The sequence below is a fragment of the Falco naumanni genome, chromosome 4, assembly GCF_017639655.2.
Source record: "Falco naumanni isolate bFalNau1 chromosome 4, bFalNau1.pat, whole genome shotgun sequence".
Taxonomy (NCBI): domain Eukaryota; kingdom Metazoa; phylum Chordata; class Aves; order Falconiformes; family Falconidae; genus Falco; species Falco naumanni.
The window spans coordinates 81007499-81015041 of record NC_054057.1 but is presented as its reverse complement, the minus strand read 5'-3'; the positions used below and the strand labels follow the sequence as shown (position 1 = coordinate 81015041).

Here is a 7543-nt window from a genome sequence, read left to right as displayed (position 1 = left end):
TAACTAGGACTTCTCTCATTTGAACACGGGTGCAACTTTTCATGTTTCAAACGCTTCCCGCCTTAATCACCAGGGAATTGCTCAAGTTATTCAGGTCACTTCAGATATTTATTTATTTTTAACATCACTAGTCAAAACAAATTTTGAATCTTCATGCAGGAAAGGGAGAAAGCAGTTTCCTTTTGATCTCACTCCAGGTAAATCCCCAGGAGAAGTATGTGTCTCATTTCTAGGAGCTGAATAATAGAGATTGATAGGTTAATCAGTTCCCATGCAACTTACAGAGTAATAGTGCGTGCTCATATCCTAAGTTTTAGCATTCCCCAAGTCCAAGATGTTTCAAAGATGATAGTGCAGGATATCACAGGATAGTCTTTGAAAGACAGATGCATTAATAAGGATATTCCTGTATCCCCTCATGTAAAGTATAGGAGACTGATTCTGCTTTTGACAGGCTGTTTGTATGACAGCGTAACTACTGAAGTCAGTCCTGCTTCACTACCATGTAATGGCATAGAAAATGAAGTCTTAAAAACACTCATTCTGTCCCTTCATTAGGTGCCAAAAGGAGCCTGGATGTTGCTTTTTGCAGAAACCAGGCTATCTTGTAGGCATATGTAGTGGACACTAAGCGTATTAAATATTGGATACAGTCCCCTAATGAGGGACTTCGATCTCCTATCATAAGACTCAGATGCGAAAATTGGACTCTGAGACCAGCTCAGTAAAAAAGCTCCTTCCTAACCACTTTGTTCCACTGCTGCTCCCTAAGTCACAGGTTCTGCCTGAACGCATCTAAAAAACCTGCAACACAAAATTAGCAGTGTCCAGTCTGCAAGTCCAGTTTTCTGCACGTGGGAAAGAAGGGACATGCAGGTAAATTGATGAAAATTTGGCTTCAAGCCATAATTCAGCATAGCTACCTCTGAGCTTCAACATCCCCTTGACAAAAATGGAACTACTCCTATCGCTCTGTCTGAAAGACATCATGAGAAAACAAACATGTCTGAAATTGCAGAGGTCTTCAAGAGTATTATAGACATGGGAGCAGATTGCAGTCTCAGCTGAATTTCTCAAGAAGGTCTACCTGGGCTTTCAAACTTGTCAATAAATCCAGGATTAATGATCTCAGTCTGCACCATTTTGTGACTCATTACTGTAGGCACCAAAGCCAGTGAGCTGTTTCACTCCTACATGACTTTCTTTTTTCTATGGATGGTCACTGCAAAAATCTGAGGCAGTTAGTTATTTCCCAGGAACCCTGGTTACTGTTGTTCAGTAGTTATCCTAACCAAGTTTCTATATATGCTGCTTTCACTAATTTGTCCCCTTTTGCAGTGAAAAGTGTCATAACTGCTTGATTTAAAATGCAGACTGCCTGAGAAAGAGCCTCCTGAGAAGTGACAGGTTCAGAGAAGTGCTACGTGTGGAGAAGAGCACTTTAAATTGAAAGCGGGTGCTCTCATGTTTCTGCAATGAGACTGGCAGAGCTACACGTTATTAAAACTGCAGTCTTGAAAGATTTGCTTAAAAAAAACATCCTTTGGTGCTATCCATCTCTTCAACCAGTTTCTCTGAATTTTGTATATATGGATAGCCACAGGTCAAAATTAATTTAGTTTTTATTTGGTGCTGGTGTTGCCAATGCATACATTTGACCATAGGTACTGAGAAAACATCAACCATGACCAAGAAGATCAGGAGCAATAGAACTGGGCATAAATGGCCGTAGTTTCACTGTCTCAGCAGTGAAGTTGCTTTACTCCAGCTGAGCATCAAGCCATTAAAACTAACTTAGAAGCAACATCCTACAACAGAGGCACTAAGAGATTATCTTCTTTAGGAGAGCACTGCACAAACAAACCATACTTGTGAGCCATCCACGAGCTGGCCTGCCACAGAAGCAGAGAGCAGTGCCAACTGCAAAGCCAAAGAGCTGCTTTTCTTTTCCAGCAATTACAATTGATACCAGATGTGTCCAGCTCAGTCACGTGGCCACACGCCCACCAGTCTCCCAGTGCTAAGGACACAAAATTTGGCCTCAGGTCGCCAACGTCTGCTTCTCATCTTTGCATGAGACTTCCACGACCTTGGCAGGTCACAAAGGGCATCTGAGACACCCTTTGCTCTAGGTTTCCACCTCCCTCATCAAGATGCACTAAACATATTTGGAAATCTGGCCTTTAATCTGTCTGTGCTGCAATACTTGCCCTTTTTCTCTTTGCCTCTTTTCTGTCTACTCTAGTGTAAATGCAATCTCACCACAGCAGCTGCTATCTCTTGAACTATGTGCTCGTGGCATGATAGGACCCTCATTGTTATTTAGGAGCCACTGTAATTAGGATGAGAAACACAAATTTCCCGATTATATTAGCATCTACATTACCTTGGATAGGATGGATCAATGGGACAAGGCCAACTGTATGAAGTTCAACAAGGAGAAGCATCAGCTCCTGCCCGTGGGTCACAGCAGCCCCCGCAGCGCTGCGGGCTGGGGCAGGGGGCTGGGAACTGCCCAGAGGGAAAGGGCCTTGGGGGGCTGGCCAACAGCCGCTGGGCAGGAGCCGTGTGCCCGGGTGGCCAAGGTGGCCAGCAGCATCCTGGCTGGTACCCGAACCAGCGTGGCCAGCAGGGCCAGGGCAGTGCCCATCCCCCTGCACTGGGCACAGGTGCGGCCGCCCCTCGAACCCTGGGCTCAGCTGTGGCCCCTCACTGCCAGGGGGACGTGGAGGGGCTGGAGTGTCCAGAGCCGGGCAGGGGCTGGGGAAGGGGCTGGGGCACAAGCCCTGTGGGGAGCGGCTGGGGGAGCTGGGGGGGGTCATCCTGGAGAGCAGGGGGCTCGGGTGGGACCTGATCGCTCCCTCCAGCTGCCTGACAGGGGCTGTGGGCAGGGGGGGTCGGTCTCTGCACCCAGGGAACAAGCGACAGGGCAAGAGCAAACGGCCTTGGGCTGCGCCAGGGGATGTTTAGGTTGGAAATTGGGAAAAATGTCTTCACCGAAAGGGCTGTCAAGCATTGGCGCAGGCTGCCCATGGAAGTGGTGGAGTCACCGTCCCTGGAGGATTTAAAAGACCTGTAGATGTGACACTTAGGGCCATGGTTTAGTGGTGGGCTTGGGAGTGTTGGCTTGATGATTGGACTTGATGATCTTAAAAGTCTTTTCCAACCTTAACAATTCTATGATTCTATGATCTTTTCCAGTCTTTTTTCAGCTTATATATATCTACAGCTTTTATATATCTACATACGATAGGTCATCTACTATTTCTGTGGTCTAAGGTATTGTCATACTTTCTATTTCAGTGCCTCTTGAGTGTGATTTATTAAAATGACAGACCACACTACAGTTTGCAATGTAGTTCTAATGCATTCCCAGTTTTTAATACAGTTCCTCACATCATTTCCAGCATTTGAGAGAATATGTATTTATTTTAATCACCGTGTGCTGCATATGTAATTTTTTTCCTAGGTGAAATTTCTTTTTAATGGAGGCTGGGTCATGAGAGAGCAATTTTATGAGTTATATGCACATTATGGAATAATTTAAAATCAGCTTTCAGGTCAATCTTTTTTAATTATCTATTTTATCAACAATTTTTTACTAGCAATTTAAATAATTGTGTTTGCTTAATACCTGGGAATGTAATTGCTTTTAGATGGCCTTTATTCTGATCTCGGTGTCAGTGTCTCTCTCTGCATACTGCGCATGTTTGCACCTGTCTGCACGGTGACAGATTTGTGATGACAGCTTGTCTAACTTATTTATAAAATGACAAATTATTTTAGAATTTCTTTAAGTTCACAGACTGGAAATATGGAGAAACACCTGCTTGCTGCAGAAAGCTGAAGAGGCTCTGCTAACTTAAAAAAAGGGAAATTACGTGAATTGGTGAAGAACACATTTCAAGTGAAGCAAAACGCCATGGGCCATCCTTATGTTGGTCCAGGTTTCAGGGAGGTTCCATGGATGTAATTTTTTAGCTACAGAGTCCCTGTTCCTGAAGCCAGAGATCACAAGGAAGGTTCCCAAAAGCTTTGCAGCGTGGAAGGCTCACCTGCAGTCTGTGGGAAGAAACAGCCTCCAGCCTGGGTCAGTTCAGAGCAGGAATCAAGTGGAAGTGTTTTGAGTGGTGCCTGGCCAAGTGGTCCCCTCTGCCAAGCCTAGCTGGAGTCAAGCGTCCCCCTATGCCCAAAGCACACATCACCCTTCCTGTGTCCTTCTCTGTCCTGCAAGGAAAATACCTCACTGCCCTTCACTTTGTGCTTACTTGAGGAAAGACTTCAGCAAGTGCCCCAGTGCCTTTCCAATCCCAACATTAAACACGCCAAGCCTGTCACTGTAATTGCAGTAGGAGTGTCACTATAAAGCCATCTTGTTAACATAAAAAGATTAGTTCATCAGCAGGTGGTTTCATTAGGTAATGGAGTCTAGGATGTCCAGCTGATGTGCTCCGGAAAGAGTAATGAGATCCTCTGATAGCAATTAGTCCTCATTCCCAGCAGTACAAACAGGAATAAACATGCGAATTGCCTTGTAGGAGCCATAAGTGGACGGAGCAAATACTACAGGCAGAGAGAGCGTTGCACAACCAGGTAACAGGTACAGAGCACACCAACAAAGAACCACTAAAGCAGCAGCGTGTGTAGAAAATATGTTCTGTCCAGCCACTACAGCAGCAGTGCCCAGGAGCTCTAGTCTGGAAAATTCTATGCAAGGCAGGCAGTTTCTACACGTGAAAGAGTCATTGTAACAACTAGCTGTTGGCTTAAATATAAATATGTCTGGATACAGCTTATCCAGAACAGCAAACACTCTTCTGCTTCCTTTTCCTATTGCACTTTTGGTATCTGTAATTTCTTTAGAGTCATGCCAGTAGTACTGTTGTTTTCTCATTTTAGAGTGAGTGATTCCTGGAGCTGTGGCCACAACTGTACCGCCTACTGTGCACCCCTGCAGCACAACAGCAATGTTCGGTGCATGTATATTAGGACAGACATTGAAAATAATCCTCTTTACCCCAGCTGATGGTGTAGTTCTGCATTTTAAAAAGAATTCTCGCATGTCTGAATGAAGCCTACCTAGACATGTCCTTTTAATAGACAGATAACCTATTATGCACTTTTCACAAGTTACTCTCACAGTCACTTTCATACATAATAAAGATACTTATCAGCATCACCCAAAAAAAGACATTGGTTTGAATTTAGCATCCTGAAATCCTACTCATAGAAACATCCATTTATCAACTACTTAATGGCCTCTTGGTTGGAGGGCAGCTTCTTTTCTAATCTGTTTTATATTGTTCAGGTCAGTTCTTCATTTCATTAAGCAGCCCTGTATGTAAGCTAGTATTTCTGGCCCATAATATTCTGAACTGTATTCAGGCCAGCAGTGGACATCAATGTTTAAGCTCTGTGCCAGCCCTGATTATTGTTGTCTACTGGTCAGCCTGCTAGTACGTGGCAAATGCCCACTTTGGCGTTACGCCAAGTCTGGCTTGGACCTGAATATTTAATGCTTCAACACTCATAATAAAGCAATAAAGCAGCGTATCAATTACTACAAAATTAGCTGCAGAATTGCTGCTGGATGCAAATGTACATAGCATTGACATTTATTTTCCTACCAAGAAAGACTTAATTTTATTTTTGAGAGTGACTAAGATATTGGCATAGTACTTTGTGTTTTTCAAATTGTCTCTATTTGAAAAATGAACTATCCCTCAAGGTAAATTAAATGAACCTTTTTCTTTGTTCTTTCAATCCTTCTGCTAGAAGCCTAGTGCCATTCAGCTGGAACTGCATGTAAGTCAGAGATACACAGGTTGCTCCTTTGAGCATTGATTTGCCAAGAAGCATACAGACAAAGAAAACCTAGCAAGAATAAAACTTAACAATTCAGACTTTGTAAGCATTGTAAGAAGAAATGCAGGTATTTACTCTGCTCATGAAGGAATATGACCTGGTCAGCCATATGATGATGCACTCAATAGCACAATTTCAGGAATAAGGAGAAGAGGATATATGAACTTGCAGTAAAGATGGTGACAAGGAGTCCCAAAACCTAAAGATCACCCCCACACCTGGTATCATACCCTTATAAGCAAAATTTGGTCTCCATTTAGACCCATTCATCCTGCTTGCAGCATCAATTTAATTGATCGTATTCCTATCAGACTTCGCAAAAAAATGTGGTGTATTTCTCCTTCAAAACAAAACCTTCTTCCTGGCTTCATCTGCCTCAGTGAAAAAGTGCCACGCACACAGGGTAAATACAGCTTCCTCCCAGCCCAGAGCAGCCAGAACTGTTCGAGCGGACTCACCTTCACAAACTTGAAACATCAGTCCTGGAACGGAAAAGCTGCTACCATGGCTTCTGCTCGAGACACTTGCCTTGCCCTCTGCTTCTATACAGTTTTATATTCTGCCTCTTTAATAATGCTTTCTACTTGCAAACACATTTTCTGCTTGCTCCTGTTGGCATCTTGTTTATCTGTAAGACAGAATGTGCATATTATTTGTGGGTTTTCCATATATTTGTATATGCGACTTTTCAAATACAAACAAATACAAGTTTGTATTCACTTGTAATTGTTTCCGTCCGGCTGCACTGAAAAGCTGTAAATATTCCAATCTCTTCTGGCACACACAAGCAGTTGTGATTGCAACTGTGCAAGTTTGGAGATAACAGCTGACACATCCATTTCTGATCAAAACTTCTGTGGGAAGCCTGCCTCTGTATTTGGTAAGGAAAAATAAGGGTTCTTCACAAAAGTTAAAAATGCGTCAGCGTGCACTCACCTAGGGATGTGCCGAGCTCTGAGATAGGTTAGCTTAATGCTAAGATTGAAGTTGCACACAAAGCTGAGTGTTACAAATATATTTTTAGGTATGTTAGGATCAGGGAATTATGTGACCCATTTGAAATAAATTCCAGAATTTCTGCCTAAATAATGGAATGATATCATTAAAGTGAAAATACATTGCAGTGACATTAAAAAAGCGTATACTCACATGGAAAAGATTTCTTTTGTAATCACGCTCCCATATAAACAGATGTTTATAGCACTTGGTCCTGAAATAGTGTAAATCTGAAGAGCACCAAAGACCTCAGATTCCTTCATTTTTCTTTGAAGTGCAGCTGTATCAATGTTAGAGTTACATATGCATTTTCATATCAAAAGCAGCACCATGATTAGAGATAGGTCATCTGTAAAAGGCAATGCATTGAATGAACCTCTCTTATTTTTCTTGAGTTTGTACTACATATGAACACATTGCAGTTTACATGCATCTAATCCCAGTTTGATTAAAAAAAATATATTAAAAAAAAAGGCAACTAACAATCAATAGCAGAACTCAGAAGGTGATATTTAAAATCTGACACCTGAACTGGACTGGGAGAACATTTTGTGACACTGAAACTCCAGTGCTGAACGAATGGATAGAGAGGTTAAAAGAACAGATAACACAGATGATGGAGCTTCCAAAAGAAAAGATTTCTCTGACATTTAAAAGGATTTCCACTTGCACAGCCAGCTGC

At 42.6% G+C, this 7543-nt stretch overlaps 1 long non-coding RNA gene across 1 annotated transcript in view; it reads right to left on the bottom strand.

Annotated features, from left to right (window-relative positions):
- LOC121087660 overlaps positions 1-6560 on the bottom strand; it is a 34851-nt gene extending 28291 nt beyond the window's left edge. Inside the window, exon 1 of the long non-coding RNA XR_005827697.1 lies at positions 6324-6560. This is a non-coding gene — a long non-coding RNA (uncharacterized LOC121087660). The remainder of the gene's footprint in view (positions 1-6323) is intronic.
- Positions 6561-7543: the final 983 nt, after the last annotated feature.